Source organism: Apis mellifera, linkage group LG13, assembly GCF_003254395.2.
Source record: "Apis mellifera strain DH4 linkage group LG13, Amel_HAv3.1, whole genome shotgun sequence".
In the NCBI taxonomy this organism is placed as follows: Eukaryota; Metazoa; Arthropoda; class Insecta; order Hymenoptera; family Apidae; genus Apis; species Apis mellifera.
Window position 1 is genome coordinate 592,668 of NC_037650.1, and position 19,697 is coordinate 612,364.

General features: G+C 18.0%; 1 long non-coding RNA gene across 1 annotated transcript in view; it reads left to right on the forward strand.

Annotated features, from left to right (window-relative positions):
* LOC102654588 overlaps positions 1 to 19,665 on the forward strand; it is a 39,639-nt gene extending 19,974 nt beyond the window's left edge. Inside the window, exons 4-6 of the long non-coding RNA XR_001706206.2 lie at positions 7,057 to 7,138; positions 7,206 to 8,531; positions 19,515 to 19,665. This is a non-coding gene — a long non-coding RNA (uncharacterized LOC102654588). The remainder of the gene's footprint in view (positions 1 to 7,056; positions 7,139 to 7,205; positions 8,532 to 19,514) is intronic.
* The last annotated feature ends 32 nt before the right edge of the window (positions 19,666 to 19,697 follow it).

The window sequence follows — 19,697 nt, forward strand, 5'->3', positions numbered from 1 at the left end:
ATTAAGCATGACATTTTATTTATACAGGAGTTACATTCAGTACTATTAAGAAAAATTTCTCGTAAGGAGAGATTCTTTTTTTTTTTTTTTTTTTATCTTCATAAGCATTGGAACTATATTATTCTATCTAAATCAGTAGCTTCATGTCTAGCGATTTCTAACAATTTCATATTGATAACAAGTCATTAAGTCATTACTAATCGACTCCCTTTTCTTTCGCTATCTTCTTACATTTCTTGACTCGATAATGTTAGTTATATCTATAAATATAATTAATAATTAAAATATTATATAATTAATAATTAATTGATCGTAATTGAATCTTAAATTTCTAGCAATTAAAATATTTACCAAAAATCTTAAAATTTATCTATATGTATTTATCTCAAATAATATATAATAGCACACAATAATTATTTTGTTGTTCTTAGTTTCGGTTAAATCTTTTAGATTTTCCGGTACTTGAATCATATATACCATTCTATAAAAACATTATACAAATATATTATACCATTCTATATAACATTATATAAATATTAATAAACTCTTTTTGTACTATTGAATAAAATAAAATTCTACAATTTTGATTCATTGAATAATATAAATTTGTAAAATGAATTTCGAATATTTCAAAAATTTTGTAAAAACAAAATAAAAAAAAATAATGATAAAATTTAAAGAAATTGCGAATATTTTGAATTCTTTTATGATTTTTATATTATCATAAATGATCTATCAGAGTCAAAGGATATCAAATTTATTTTCATTTGTAAAAATGATTTTCTTCCAAAATTCAAGTATTTATATATTTTGCAAATCCTTTTATTTTATTACTTTTTTATACAATAATCTTTTGCTTCTTAAAAAATTATTATTTTATTAGTATTTATTGATATACGATTGTAAATTTTTCAGTCCAATATTATATTTTTGAACTTTTTTTTTTTTAAATTAATCGTTAAGTTTTCTTATTTATTTATTTTTTGAACGACCTTTTCTAGAACTTATCTTTAACTCTTTCTAATGATACTTTAACGATTGTTTAATTTAACACTATAAAACTAAAAACTTAAAACTATTTGTAAACAATAGAGTAATTGAAATTCAATACAATAGCAAAATATTTGATTGATCTCATGTTTCCTTTCAGTATAACAATATTCTTAAATTCAAATAACAATATTCTTAACGTAAATTTATAATAGGATATTTCCATATTTTTCTTTATAGAATTTAATAAATTTTTTTAATATTTTATGTATTATTCTATAATAGTATAGTTTATATTATATTATATTTTTATATTGATATTTATGAAAATGCAATAAAGTATCTTAAATTAATAAAATAGATATAAATTTTTTAATTATTAATATTTTTCATTTACAAAAACCAATTGCACATTGAATATTTATATTCAGAAGAATATTTGACAAGTATGGAAAATATAATAAAATATAAGGAATATAATAATACGTAATATAAATTTAGAAAAAAAAATAATGTTTAAAAAACAAGATTTGACAAATATAAAAAGAAAATATAAAAAACTTAAGAAATTCAAAGTAAGATTTAAAATAACTCCAAATTTATAAAAAATATTTTTATTAATAATATATATAGTAATAAAATATAATCTAATTTCTATCTAAACTATTTTATCTAATAAAATTGTGTCAAAAATTAATAAAGAAAAAATCTGTAATAGATATATAGAATTAAAAATAATGAATTATGAAGTTTTGAAGGAAATGATCAATTTTTTTAGAAAAAAAATATAAAAGGAATCATTTGAAATGTAGAATAAAATGAAACAATTATATCAATTATAACAAGTATACCATAAAATGCAGATATATTCAAGATTAATATATTAGTTTCTAATTGAAATCAAAAAAAAGAAAAATGAAAAAAAAAAATGAAAAATATATGAAATATAAAAAAATAAAATAATTGAAACTAGTAATCTATTTATAAGATTTTAATGTATAAAAAAAAAAATAAAAAAATAAAAAATGAAAACAGAAACTTATTTTTTAATAATCAAATTCATAATATTATAAAAGTAAAAATTATTATTGATAGAAATATTCCACTAAATTATATCTATTTTCTTGTTACAAGAAAATAAAAAAATATTATTATATAATAAATAAATTTAAAAAAATTATTTAAAAATATTTGTTATATTTATTTTTTGTATATATTTATATTAATAACTAAAAAAGGATTTATATGAAGAAATTTATATGAATAAAAATATTTTTATATGAATAAATATCATTAGAAATCAACATACTAAATTTATTAGTATAAATATTCTTCATGATATTATCATCAGAATATTTGTTTTCTTAAATGCAAAAAGATATATTGTTTAATAGTGAATTTTTTATAAATACTAAGCAATTATAGAATTTTGTACAATAAAAAATAAGTTGAACAGTGAAATCTTTAAATTAAATTATACCATAAAATAGTCTATAGGATGACTTATAAAAAAAAATAATAAGAAATAATTTCAATTATGAATGCAAATATTTAACTTTAATCATAAATTTTTTTAATAACTATTATTATATAATAAGTATTATATCCTTATTGTTAAATTCAAAACTGATTTTAGCTATTTATGAGATTACAGAACTGGTTTTTTTTAAAAACAAAAAAATATATAGATCCTCTTCAACTTTATAAAAGACAACAATTTTAGATTAATAAGCTTAAACAATATTAAAATTAATATTATTAAATTCAATTGTGCAAACATTTAGGTTATATATACATATTTAAAAACTTTATTTGTATGTAACAATGCATATATTTATATAATATATATAGTATAATAATATAGTGTATAGAATACATATATATTATAATTAATAAAATAATTCAAATTTATTTTGTTTTTATTTAAGAAATAAAATAGAAATATAAATAAATAATATTATATATTAAATATAATAATATAATATTATATATAATATTATTAAAAAACGTATAATATGTATAATAATTTAATATTTTCTGTATTATTTTTTATAAAAATAAATAAATGAGAAAAATTTCATATTGTTATAATTATATGTAATTTATAGATTTTAGTGTAAAATAATTGTATCAATATGTAAATATTAATAATATATCGATAAAATTATTGTTGATTTCGAATAATTTACTTACAGGAAAAATATTTCAAAATATTTACAATATATATATATAAGGAAATAATGATGATTTAAATAATTTATATGATTGTAGAGTTAGCAGGTTAACATTTGCAACGAATTTGATTTGTTGATTTTGAAAAATTTAATACATTCACAAAAATAAACATATATGTATTATGTGAGCAAAAGTCACATCACAGGAAAGGTTATATATTATTACAAGTTAGTAAATACTAGATAAAGAAGTCTATTTTTGTGTTGCTTCTTTTCTTCCTCTGTAGCAGATAACAATTATAGAATTTATTTGTTTTTTGGTTTTGGTTTTATTTTTTGTTTAATTTAATTCATTATAACAAAATAACGTTATATTATAATGCAATAATGAATATTGAAATAGTTATAAAAAATAAATAATGCAGTATCATCGAGTTAATTATAAAACAAAAGATAAACAATTTTAATATATATGATTATATTTATGATATTTTTATACATATATATGTAGATATACTATTGAAAAAAATAATTCAATAATTTATCAAATTAAGTATTTTTTAATAGTTATTATATATAATTATTATTATAATTATTCTTATCTCTCTTTTCTATGAAACATAAATATTCATTTTTTTGATATTATACTTATAATAAATAATTTCATTTTCAAATGAATGGACATTATAAGTTTTTTTATATTTTTCTTTGTTATTGATTCTTTTAACATTTAAGAATAATACAATTATTTGCAATTTTATAAATAATGAAAAATTTTTATATTTTTAATTACAGATTGATTTTTAAGAATATTATTAATTTATATTATCTTTATATTAAATATCTAAATATTTTTCTAGTAAAATTCAATTTTAATATTTAATAAAATATTACATAATTATTTTTTTATTAAAATTTAAAAAAAAATATAAAATATATATAATTAAAAAGTTATTATTTATATGTATCACTATATTCTATCTTTAAATGATTGTCATTAATATTATCATGAATCAAATTTTTTTCAATAAAAGCAATAGAATATGAAATTTTATATTTATTTTATATTTATCAATAAAATGTATAATATAATAAAAAGGTAATAATTTAAAAAACATTATTTTTACTTATATTATGTATAAATTATTACATATGATATGTATTATATAATATATATATAATTGATTAAATATAATAGTATTTATTCAATATTATTCTGAATGTAATTTAAAATTATATTATTTTTTTACAATATGATAAATTTCATTTAGTAAAATTATAACTATTTATTCTAGAAATTATTTACTACAAAAATATTTGTATTTTAAAAAAAATATAAAATGTTCTTATTATTAAAAATCAAGAATCATTGAATTTTATGATTTGTGAATCAAAATCTGTCTTATCAAATTTCTGTTTACATTCTGTTTGTTATATATCCTCATATTAATATTCATTTTTAATGAAGTACATTCATTTTTAAATCATATGTAAATTTTTGTCTATTTTATCTAAATATGCCAATAATTTAATTAATGTTTTAATAAATTTTATAATTTTAGCTATATATTCAGTGTTTGTTTGATCAAATCGCTTTTTTTTTGTTGCTTAAATTTTTGTATAACAAAAAATTTTTTGTTATTTGTGCAAAATTATATTTTATAATGCGTTTGCGAAATTTATTTATAAAAGTTATCAAAATTATAATGATGACATAGTTGTATGATATCATAAAACATGAAGATGTAACAATGTTAAATTTAATTTTTTGAAGAGCACATTATTAAATTCTGAAGAATATTCACTGGAGGAAAAAATAATTTAAAAATTAAAAAATTTGAGATATCGATTTAAGAATAGTTAACAAAGAAATACTGTGATTTATTCTTAAATCAAAATCAAAGTTGGCTTAACAAATAGTCAAATACAATAAATAAAAGAAGATTAAAAAAAACTTTTTAATGAAAATTATTAAGTGAATATGAAAAATAATAAAAAAAATAGAGATTGCAGAATTAAGAATTTTGCCATAAAAATTTATGCGAATCAGATAAATTGAATGTTTCTAAATTGATGTATGAAATAATAGCATCTTCAATAAGAGCAAAGAAATTAAAAAATGTATATATAAAAAAAATAAAGAGATAAATTATCATTGATAAAAATTTTAGATATATTATAATGTTTTTAAAATAAACTATTATTAGTTTATTTGATTCCATCATTAATCATTAATCAGTAAGTGCAATTCCCTCTAAGTTTGAAATCTCAAAAATCTAACCCTTTTTATGGATTGCTTTGCAATGCTAATGTCATCAACTTTATTTGGCTTTTAATCATAATACTTTCATATATAAAATTTTTCCCTTAGTGCACTTTAATGTAACCATTACTGTCCTGAAAGGATACTCTATTTTTTTCCTCTTTCTTTTTCTATTTTATATATTTATATTTCTTTTTGTTGAATTCCAGATCTTTTTGTCCTTTTCTTTTCTTTTTTCCTTATGATTGATTATATAAAGCATAGTTAGCTATCACCAATCAGTTCTCTCAGATGTTGCATAATATTCGAAATGTCGGACAAAATTATAGTAAAATTCGCATATTCTTTAAATTCTCATAATCTAGATAAAATTCACCAAAAATTCATAAAATAAATGTAAGCACTGTAAAAATTAAATAAAATTATATTAAAATTAAATAGAAATTTTATAAAATTAATTTTAAATTTTTATTTTCATTTATAAATATAGTAGATTCAAAAGGAAGAATTAATTCTGTTAATTGTAATGTTTCTTTCGAAATTAATCTTTTCTTGGAATTGGTCTTATGTTTGAGAGTAGAGGAATCGAAGTAAATGAAAATTTATTGATAATATTATTATTGATAATTTCATATTATAAACCTGTTTTGAATATTTTTGTACATAATGTTGTCTGTGGAAACCACGAATATATACATTGAACATATAATTTCGTGCTGTATTTATGGTACATACTAAAAATTTTTGCATATATTTGCAATTTTAAATCCATTTAAAATGGTTTCTAAAATAATTTTAAATGTAGATATTAATTTGGTCAACCTATTTATTAATTCGTTTAAACAAATTTTTCAATTACTTTTATATTTTCAAATAACTTTTTTCCTTCGTTTAATCACATATTTTCTGAGATCTTATTTTTTATGTAATTTTTTATGTAATCTTATATTTTATATAATTTTTATGTAATCATTTTTTATGTAATTTGAATGAAAAATATATAATAAAATTTCGAAAAATCTTTTTTATTTTTGTATGCAAAATAGATAAACTAAATTTTAACTAATTTGAAGATTAATATTTCTTATTTTTGATAAATTATTAAATTATATAAAATTTCATAGTTGTAATATTATTTGTTGCATATTTTTCCATCTATAATTGAAAACAATAAAATATATTAAACAAATTTCCTTCAATTTTGGTGTTATTTAATTCATTTATTTGATTTTGTATGTAATTTATTTCTTCATTTATGATGTCAATAGATATTTTACAATATTTTGTCAAATAACATTTTATTTATTGAATATTAAAAAAAAATATTTAAAAAATTCAAATTTTTATTTAAATTGTATTAGTTTCGATTCATGACAATCTTATTGTTTAATTTTAATTTACTTTCTTTATTTTCTATCATTATTTAATATCTTTTCTAAATTTAACAAGAAACTGATTTAATAAATATTAAAGTTTGATCTCAGCATAAGTTAAAATTATTATATACGATTGAACAGAATAGCAATCTTTTTTTAGTTTTTTACAAAACAATATAATAAATAATTTTTTTTTCATTCAAATTGATAATTTCACATTGCTTTTTTGATAATCCTACTTTGACAAATATAGATAAATCTTGTGAGCAAAACTGTTTTCTTCTGTCTTCTAAAAGATCATCCGAAAGAATATCGGCCAAAATAATTTTGTCGCAGTAAGCATTGTCACTTCTAAGAATCATTTCCTAAATTTGATGTTTCATGATGCATTCTATATTTTAGGTGAACATGTTTCAAATATCAAGATAAGAAGCACCATGATAAGAAGAAATTATGTAATTATGTAAGCTGTGGTGATGAGTGTTGTCTTCTAAGCTTAAAAGAGTCTTTTTGTGGTTGTTTCTATGCATAGAAGGCTCATGTCAATATAACGAAACTAAAGTATGAATAAGACATTGAGACAATATTTTCAAATCATGTCAATTTCAATGACAATTCTTCAATTCTATAGTTAAAACGTTTGATCAATTTTCTTGAATAATGGAATGACGGATTCTACATTATTCAGTATTTCTCTTCAGTCTAATTCTAGAAATTTTAATTAAGTGTTGTTGGCCCATTATGTGCCTCAATGAGAAATGTACTGAAATAAAAGTGGAAAAGAACAAAAACATTCCTATAAATCTGAAGATAATTAGAAATTTATAAACTCTTAAACTATTTGGACTAAATAAAGTTCTTAGAAGCTTTATGAATTCAGTAAACTTTGCATCACAGTGCATGTTTATCATCTTAAACTATTTGGATTAAATAAAGTTCTTAGAAGCTTTATGAATTCAGTAAACTTTACATCACAGTGTATGTTTATCATGTGGACAAGTATGGAATATTTTAATATGGACCCAATAATAAAGAATTTCAGGCTATTGATTATTACATAATAACACTAATAATTTAAGAAGCAGAGATCGTCCGTGCAATGTCAATGATAGAAAAAAATGCTATTGTTAGCCTTTGCAACATCGGCCATCTGAGAAGAAAAATTTTAGTATAAGATTAGTTATTATTTAATTTAAAAAATATTTATTTAATAATAAATGTCTTCCTTTTGTTCCAGTCGATATATTGCCTTCTCAAACAGCATAACAGATTGTACGAGTACAAATATATTCAACGGTTTAAACATTCGAGATGATTATTGGAGAAAATGGAACGGAATCCTTCGTTCTAAAAATATGTGTTGCAAACAGATGAAGCGTTTGGCACAAGCGTTCGTTAATCTATCATCTTTATGGCATTTGATATTATTATATATTGGATTTATATATGTATACTACTACTACTAATAGGCTAAATATTAATATTTAGTATAAAATTAGTATAAAATATTTCTAGAAGATATTCTTTCTAAATTCTATTCTAAAAGAAATTCCATTACAGATTTGAAACATGATCTTTCAACATGATAATTCATACCGCTAAAAATATCTAGGCCTATTTTAGATGAAATCTTTCGAGACGGGATATGAAATTTTGGATTTTTTTTTTTTTGGAAATATTTGAAAAATGAAGTGTACCGTTATCCATCAACATTAAATGGAGAAAATGGTAATGAGAATTCATGTTGCTGTATCTAACATCAATATTAGAATAATATAGAACAAATATTATACAACAAGCAGAATCTTGTATAACAACAGAAAAGAGATTACATCGAATATTATTTATAATTAATCAAAATAATCAAGCTAATATAAATCAGTAAATCAGGATTTCCTTCTAGAGTTACTTAACAAATGATTAATTGATCAGTGTTTACCATCGTATAACGAAATAAACAATAACGAAATGGGTTAATCAGATGATATAATTTATGTATTATTTTTCATGATAATTTTATTTGTGTTATTTAATATTACATGTATATTTGAAGAGAATTAGTTCATTCGTCGATGTTAAAGAAAAATATCCAGAAGAAGACCTAATGACAAACTCAAATTGAATTTTCATTGATTTTTTAATTTGATGTAGGCTATAATGTATTATTTTTTTTTTAAATATATATTATTGATAGTTCATTTGTTCTATACATATCTTTACGTTAAATTTTGACGAATGACGAATAAATTTGATTCTATATATTTTATACAAATAACAATTAATTAATTTGTATAAAGACAATTTAGCCAGATAAAAAGATAAGACAATATAATATTAATACAATAAAAATTATACATACTATAAAAATATAATTACTATAAATATAATTTAAATCATTCAATTATTAGATTTTTAAAAAAATAATTTTCTCATGAAAGTAATTTTAACATTTATATACTTTTGACAAATTAGTCTTAAATACTTAAAAATTTCGTTGTGTTACTCCAATTTTAGGCAACAATTCTACTTGATTATGTTATTTATCAGTTTCTTTTCATTTTGATAACTAAATTATTTCATAAATTAATAGAATATTAAATATTGAACAAAAATTGCCGATACTTGAATTGTAACTTTATTGATTGTGAATACAATTATATACAATTATGAATTGTAATTTAGAAAACAATATGCTTCGGTTCATTTTAAAGCGTGAAATCTCTACTTTTATTTTAATTTTGATTTTTTAGAAGATGCTTTTTGCTATATAGAGAACAGTAGAAAAATTAATTTGCTTTTTATCCTTTAAAATTTTACAAATTTAAATCGCTATTATGAAATTTGTTTAATTTTTCTTTAAAATAGATCTCTAAAAATTTACACACTATTTTTTTATTGTTTTATTTTGGATAAAAGTAGTATGGCATTCACTTAAAATATATGATTGTATATATATTTGATATGTATTAGGCATTAATTAATGTTTTTCTCCTCGTTTTCTCCTATCATTTTTAACATTCATACATATTGATCTTCTTATTAATTCTTGTGAGATATCGTTCCAAAGCCACGAATTATAACATTACAGATTTTTTTAAACTTTTTTTCAAAAGTCATTGCTCTAAAATCCTGTACATTCTGTATTGTATTAAAATCAAAACTTTGAATGTGTGACTCCAAAATAACAATGAATATATTTTATACAGATGTTTTATTCAAACAAGAATCCTGGCTGATTTTGTCTTGCATTGGCAGTACATGTAGACTTTATTATTATTTATTTATTTATAAGAATTTATTATTATGATATTAGAAATGATACTAAATCACTAAATTCATTCGATAAAATATTTTGTTTTAAATTTGTTTCACATTTTCGTTATTCAAATTGTCATCTATTGATTATACAAAAAAATCATAATTCATCAATATATATGTACATTATGTCTAAATTCAATACACGTAATTAAATGCATTAATTAAATAAATCAATTGCTATTGAACATCAATATTGACGCACATAACTTGTTGAACATGTTTTATTTATAAATATTATTTCTTATTAACAATGAAATGAACTTGGATTTCAGTAAGTAATTCTTAAATTGAATGCATATAAAATATGATAATAGAAAATTATATTTATGGCATTGGCATGCATGTATGTAAATTTTCAATTGTTTCACTTTTTCATATGAAATTAAATGTAAATGATAAAAAGATAAAATTTTTTTATGAATATTATAAATTTAATAAATTTAATATTATAAATTTTTTTTAAATTTGGAAATACTGGAAGATTTAGAAATACATGGAGTATGTGGAGGATGAGTTTATTATTAGTGAAAGAAATTACATAAAGATTGTTTAAAGAAAATAATGAATTAAAAAACAAACTGCGTTGCGACATATATTTGTTATTGATACGTGCAAATCCATGAAACTAGTGCTATAGTCATTGTGCAGATATTCGAATGTAAAGAATATACAGTTAGAAAGAGACTTTGTACATTTGATTTTTCGTAAAATATTAAGATAAATGAATATCTTTTAATGAAGAAAAACAAATATTGTAAGATATCGTATGATTATTTTTTATTATTTTTTATTTATATCGAATTTCCTTAACAGTATATTATTATTATTATTTTTCTTCTGTGCAATTTATATATTGGTAATTTGTATGATGCAGGTAGTTTTCAAAAAATTATATCTTAATGTTGATAATATAAAAATGAGTTTTATTAACATATATATTTTATTATAATAAATTTTTTTGCTCCACATAAATAACAACATTGAGTGGATAAAGTGGATGAAAATATTACATATCTTATTATCATAAATTAATCCAATCATTAATTAGCTATCGTAAATTTATATGAAATAAAAATTTTCTTCACATTTATTTATAATTGTGGAGAACAAATTTTTCTTTTTATTTGTTTTTTAATATATACTATTTTCTTTATAAATATTTCATGTTAGAATTGAATTCTAATAGGATTTTATAAAATCTAAATAACTATGATTTTTCCTACAGATATAAGTTGTAATGATGTAAATATTAAAAAAATATTTGAATATAATTTTTCATTTTCAATAAATATTTACTTGTACATATAAAATTGAATATATTTGAATATATAAAACTTTTATCACATTCTTATTTAAAAATAACTGCACATAAAATTTATGTATTATATTTGTGCTAACCTTAAGTTTTTAATAATGTTATTTTGGATTATAAATCTATTGAATAACAAAGCTTGCAATTTTATTTTGGATTTTGTAATTATATCAAATAAATTATATCAAAATTATATCAAAAATTATATCAAATAAATTGCATTTTTTTATTTATTTATAATAATTCCAAATATTATTTGATGGAATTTATTTTTTATCAATAATAGAGCAAGCTTATTAAAGTTACATTTTTGATAATTCTTAAAAAATTTCTATTTTTCCTGTTGTTTTTTCTTAAAGATTTATATGATGCTTTTAGTGAAAAAATTGATTGTATATTTCAAAAACGCTGCTGAAATTAAATCGTTATTCAAAATTTTTTAAAAAATTTTCTTCCATCCTCGCGTTTTATTATGTAAAGTAATTTTGACACCGATTTCATTTTCATTTTCGAGTAGTCAACTTAGACTAGATAATTTTTCATCATAAAATAGATTTTTTAATTATTAAAATATTTCATTATAGAATGATTCTGAAATCAGAAAATTATACATAAAAAAAATTAAAAATGTTTAAAAATTAAAGCAAAAATCTAATTTGGCATTAAAGTCATTTTCTTTTTCACTCTTTATTAATTTGTCACATAAGTTTATATCATGATATATTTGCCATAATATAAAACAGATATGCATATTTTGTGACTTAAATTATGATCTTCACAATATTTTTCAATTTTCAGTGTTCTTATTGAAAAATATGGAAAAATGATTGAAAATTTCAAGTTTTAAGTTATCAAGAATAATTTTTGCTTAAAATTAAAGATTTTATTATTTCGTACAAATAGTTTAATGCGTTTTTATAAAAAATAATAAATTGAATAATAAATTAAATAGTTCGTTAAAAAATATAAATAATAGTAATAAAATATAATAATAAATAATAAAAATATAAATAATAATACTTCTAAAAAGCAAAATTTAATTTTTAATATATTGACTTTTATACGTAAGTTTAAAAAAATGCATAGAATATTTACTTGAACAATTTTTCTATAGTTTTTGAAAAAACATTTAAAGCTAATAATCATATCATAAGATGACACATAGTAGCAATTAATTTTTATAAATACTGAAACATAATAGTATTATTTTCAACTATTTCAATAAAAATTTTAGCATAATATAAAATACACAATTTTTATTCTATATCTTTAAAATTTATGTATAAAAATTTATTATAATAAATTTTATAAATCATCATTAAATAAATATTATAGATATAAGGATGATAGAAAAGTTTTAGCTCTCATTTTTTCTGTATTTTGATGCAAATTATTTTTTGAAATGAATTATATCTATTTATGTATATATTTCGTTGTCAAAAGAATGAAGAGATCTTATAACTCATAGTATTTATAGATTTTCAAAATTTTTTATCTTATTTTATAATTGGTTATAATTTAATTTTTCATATTGCATATTTTTTTTTTCCATATTTTATAAAATGATGTAAAAATCACGAAGCGAATCTTATATTTGCAATAATGATAGTTTAAAGATACTTTGTTAAAATTTTATTTTTTTATGTAATGTATGAAAAATTATTCAGATTTTCAGAATTATTTTCCATGATTTTTATTAAAATATTAATTTTAATTATCTTAATTTTTTTATTTTATTTTGAATTTTCTCTTTCACCTTAATTTTTAATTCTTTCTTTTAATTCTTTCTTTTAATCTTTTCAGAGATATAGATGTATATATGTATGTTTAATTTTTATAATTAAAAATTAAAATTATTCTAAATATATAAAAAAAAAATTCGAAGCATTGATAATATTTTATTTTACTTAATAATCATTGCTTTGAAAGTACTGATGTCTTTCATGTTTTATAGTGCCCTTGAAAAGATTAAAATTTCTCTAAAAGAAAAAAGTAGAAATACCTTAAAATATTCATAAAAAATTTGATGAATATTGAAATTATGTTTTATCATTTTATCATTTTAAAAACTGCTGTTAAAAAATTTTGGACCACACAACAATATCATTTACCAATAATTAAAAAAATTTCTTATTAATCTTCGAAAAAATTCCTAATCTTGTAAATAAATGCATCTATATATATATATTGATATGAGAATTTTTTTCATAAATCTTTTCTATTTGCTTTACTTCGAATAAAACGTGATATTTCGGATATTGGAAGATCATATTCACTATCTTACTGTTGAAAATTTTGCACTATACGAATTATCGATTCACTGCGCGAATTTCACATAAAATGATGACGATAAACTCTTTGAATTTGTTTATTACTAAATAATGATTCTGAAAATAAATATTATTTATTATTATACTATGTAATTTTAGTTCGCTGTAAACTTGCATAACGAATCTATCAGATTTGTTTTAAAAATTCTATAAAAGAGAAAAAAAAAATCTAAAGATGTTATGAATATTTTCAATCTTTTTGTGACTTTTACATTTTGTAAATGATCTATAGGAATTAAAAATATAAATAATTTTCAAAATTCAATTAACAAATCTATGTATTCTTTTGTTAAAATTTCAATTTTTATTATTCTATTCATTTATATAATATTTTTTTAGAATTTATATTATTTGATTCTTAAAAAATTAATAATAAAATGCAATAATTTAATGATTTATTCATTTTATATACTTACATCGAAATGCAATTCATTTTACAGTTCAATTACGATTTTCACTGCAAGTTATTTTGAATTTTTTTTTATTCTAATAAATTATTTCAATTAGATTATTTTTCTTAAACGACTTTCTTTAGATTATTTTTAATTGTTTTTTACAATATCTATGAAATGTCTTATATTATAATGTCTTATATAATGTATATGATGCATCAATGAAAGAAATTTCATTTCAACGATTTCTACTTGTTATGCAAATTTATATTTGATTTATAAATTCTATTTTCGATTTACGTTGATCTATAATGATAAATTTTGTACATAATAACTAATTCGAATAATAGTCTCATGACAACTAAGCTATTGTTTACATTACATGATCTAAATAAAGTAAATAAAATGTTACGAAACAATAACCGAATATTTACTATTATTGTTTATTTTTATGAATTTTTAAATATTTATTTATATTTTTATAACACGAATAACATATAATATTTTTTTTACTTTTTAAATATTCTGGATTTTCACTTTCAAGAATATTTTTATATCTTATTATTTAAAATTTTATTATTAATATTCTATAATTCTTAAAATTTAATATTATGCAAATATTTTATTATTAGTAATTGTAAACAAATGTATATTGTGACAATTTATTTCGTCACAATATATAAATTGAAGTCAACATAAAATATTTTTCAATTTTTACGAATATGATTGTCCTCTTTTTTTTTTATTTTACAATCATTATTTTATGAGTTTTATTAATTTCTTTTACAATAATAGTAAATTGAATAAAGAATTTTAATGACTTCTTTTCAAAGTATAAATTTATTTTTTTTATTATAAAATTTATTATAAATATATAAATATATAATTTATTATAATAAATTTATTTTACTTATTATGAAACACGTTATGACTTCTAATGTTTAAGAAAGCTATAAATAATTTAAATAAAGTTTGAGTGTTATAACATATTAATAAATTTTGTGTTTATTTTTCTGTTTATATTTTTTTTCATATAGAATTGAAATCAAATAAAAATATGTAAATTATATTTTCGTATTTATACGTTTTTGGATTATGAAAAATGAAACGAATATTTTAGAGAACTTTTAAAAAATTCTTTGCTTTATATGTTCCACGGATATAAAATTGCTATATTTAATTATATTATATCCAGAATTATATATTAATTAATATATTTCTTATGTTTCATAATTTTATCAAAGAAAATGCTTACACAATTTTCATTATCCTTATCATTTCGTTATTGATTTTAAAATTTTTTTAAAAATATTGCACAAATGATTGCTTTGAAGAAGTCTTCTTGCTATTTTTTTCCCATGAAAATAAAATATTGTCAATGTCATTTTCACTTTCTAAGAATTTGAGAATTTTGAATATTTTTCTTTTTGTATGCAAAAAGAATTTTTCATCTCAATCAGTATGTGATGATTCTTTGTTAATTTAATTATCTTATTGTAGATATTCATTTTCATAGGTCAATATATCACTTTCATTATAATTTATCATTTCATTATAATTAATATCAGAAAAATTTTCAAATTATTTATTTCTTCTATAATTTAACATTTCATAAAAATCTTTTCTTAATCTCTAAGTCATTTTGTCAGTAAAAATAATTTTATAGATTATGATATGAGATAAAATTTTTGAATGTTTTAAGCATAAGTATTGTATATTATAAGTATTTTTTTTTTCTGATTAAATCTAAGATAAGAATATTGAAAACAAAATAACATATATGAATACATGTTTTTCGTAAGAAAAAATTATGGAAAAAAATAAAAATAGAATGCAAACTATTGAAAAAAATCAAAAGTTGACTAAATTCTAACAATCAAAATGATTCATTTTGATATGTGCAAATATTACATAAATATACATAAAAATTTTAGAAAAGACAAAACAGAAAAAGAATTTTACAGAAAGAAAATTTGTATAGAATTAATTATTTATGTTTTAATAAAAATCACAACAAATTTAAAAAAATTATATCTTGAAAACAGTAATTAATGATTATAAGTAATGACAAACAAATTATTTTGATTTGGTAGATCTAGTATTAACTTTACTTAACGACTTCTATAATCATCTATACTAAGATTTATAAGATATCTAAGATATGTAAGATATTATAGATATGAGTGATTTCTATAACATGATCATTCTATAAAAAATAATAATAAAGGGAGAATTCAATTTGAATTATGTCCTGACGTCTTTTTATCAATCAAGATGAGCGCATTTTGAATAATTATATATAATATATAATATATAATATATAAAGTTAAAATTCATATTATTGTTTTTTTTTTTTAAATTTCTGTATAAATATTTATCGATTATTTCTTTTTTGTTTTATTTTAAGTTACATGTTTTTTTTTTATATATTTAGTCACATTTTTATTAACATTAGTAAAATAATAAATTACAATAAAAATCAGATTTATTTTTTAAAAATTAAATCCGTAAAATATAAAAAAAATTACAAAAAATAAAATAATTTTATTGAATACTTAATGTTTGAACTAGTATACGAGATAGTGTTTAGATATTGCTTAAAAATTTCAAGTTATCATAATTAAAACATGAGAAATTAAAGATAATATGAATGTCATTATTTTAAATATTTGTAATACATGCGTAATATTTATTATGATTTATAATGATTAGAATATTTACAATTAAATATTCATTCATATAACAATGGAATCCATACTATAATTCACCATTATGCTTCATTGTTGATTGCAAATTTTTTGATATTCTTTTTTTTTTTTTTTGTAAATTCTTATTCTTTCGTTATTATTATAAGTTTATCTTTTTTACAAAAATATAATATTCTATTATTCAAATTCTTTTTATAATAGAGCAAAATTGTTTAACAAAAACCATTTATTTAAAAAAATTATAATTTATTAAGAATAATTTTAATAAAATTCGATATACAAGTAAGATATTCTTTTGCAATCTTTCTCTATTAAAAAGTAGATTAAAAAAAATTTCCTCTATAAAATAAAATAAAAACGAAAATTACATAATACAGAATTATATAATACATTATACAGAAAAAGTATTTAATATGAAAAGTTTTATAGAATTTATTTTTTCGATATTTTTTCGAATTTTTTTTTTTTTTTTCATATATTGGACATGTAAAATCTATTGCTTCAATATCGTAAAAAACTCATTGATAATTATTTAACAATGTTCGTTATATATATCTAAAGAATAAACATTTGTGCAAAATAGCATTTTACATCACAATTTTCTTCATAATTTCTTTTATTATTCAGAATAATTTTTTCATCACTTAATCAACTTTCTACATATTTTTTTTCTAATGCATTTTTTAGAATTATCTTTTTTTTTTCTTTTTTTTTTTAACATTAAAATTCTTCTTGATAACTATTCTTTTTAATTACTATTTTCTTTTCTTTCATTAACTCTTTTTCATCTTTTTTATATGTGATTCGATAATTGTATTTTTGATAGCTTATATGAAAAAATAAAATTTTTTTCGAAAAAAATTTCTAAATATTGTAACAATTAAAATTTTTTGTCATACAAAAAACAACGTGCTCAAAGCACATCTCGATAAACATAAATTTGATAAAACTATTTCTTTGAAACTATCGACATCGTAAGCATTAAACGTTTTTAATATATTTAAGTACTTTTTCCATAAATTGTATTGTATATTATATTTTCTAAAAAATATAGTAATTTATTTTGATATTTATATTGACATAAGTTCTTTTTAAAAACTCAAAATGTTTAAACAATGAACTTGTATTAATGAGAATATTATTAAAATATATAAAAAGTTCAAAAATTTATAATTTATGTTTGCTCTTAAAATTATTTTTAAAATATCGTTTAATATATAATATAATATCATATCAATCGCCATATTTTTATCATATAATTTCTATTTTATAAAATTTGCAGAATGAAAATATTCGTCTTACATAACACTTGAAGAATTTTTTAATATGTAAAAGTTAATAATCTATGTAAAAGTTAATAATTTTTTGTCTCTTTATAAAAATTTTAGATTAATATAAATTGTATTTCACTCACTATTATTATTACTATTAATGTTAAATTTATTTTATTTCTTTTTGTATTCTATGTATTTTTTTTAATTTCTTATTTAATTTTTTATTTGATTCATTTTTTTGCATTTGAAAAAGATATTGTTATTTTTTAATTTTTCCATAAAAAATATATTAAAAATATATATTTGTTATAAATTTTAAAAATATAAAAAGAATAGATAGAAATTGCTAGAAATTTGATAATTGAAACTTTTGAAACTAGTATTGATGGAAAATACATCATTTTTATGTTCAATAAAAAATAGAAACAATTATATAAACTATAATAATTTTTTTATTTTAGTATTTGTGGATGTGAATTATTAAGAAAGAATTATTAACAGTTTTTCTAATATTTTTTTCTAATATTATCAAATAAATTATATAAATAAATAGAAGATATTACATATAATCAAAAAATAAAAGAATAATAAATAAAAGAAATAAAATTGTATTGATAGAAAAGAGATATAGAAAGGGAAACAAAATATATATTCGCATTTTTTTTCTTTTTTCTTGAGTATTTGTTTTAAAAGGACTTCATTTTTAAATAATTATATTTCGAAAATTTTTACAAGTTCAAAAAAAATTCATAAGAATTATATAGCAAATCATAAATGTCAAAATCTTTTTTTATTCATTTATATTGGATTTAATATAGTTTTTCATTTTCATAAAAAAATAAATAAAAATTTATAGTATTTATAAATAATTTTAATTATTATAATTTTCATTATAATTTTACAATCTTAAATTTGCACGAACGTTATTGGATTATCTTTTAATTGTTACAGTGCAAAAATTATTATATTTCTAAAGTTATATATTTTCGAAATAATTATATAATTTATCACAAAAATTTTAAACTTTGTGATACAATAATAATTAAATAAACAGGTAAATTAATTAAAAAAGATTTAATAATCTATAATTAAATTTAAAAAAAAAGTATTCAAGACTTTAAAGACTTATAATACTTGTTAAGAAAAACAAAAAATATTCAATTTTTTAAAAAAAAATTATTAAAATAAGATAATAGATGAAGAAAATATGGGAACGTGTCCAATTATTGAGAAATTTTTAAAATAATATTTTCTTATATAATATATATAATATATATTCTTTTATATTCAAATCATATTTTCATATGCAAAAATTTTCGTTATTATCTTCAACAATTATTAACAAATTACTAACAATAAAATATTGTTCTATCACAGAGTACATAGACGCGAAATAATGTTGGCTACATATCGATTGAACACGATATATATGTAATAAATTAACCCAACATATCGAAGAAACTGTGTTACATGTAACAAATATTTCTATTTATTAATAAAAAATACATAATTTGAGTAAAAAGGAATAAACAATTATATTACGATAATTATATTAAATTA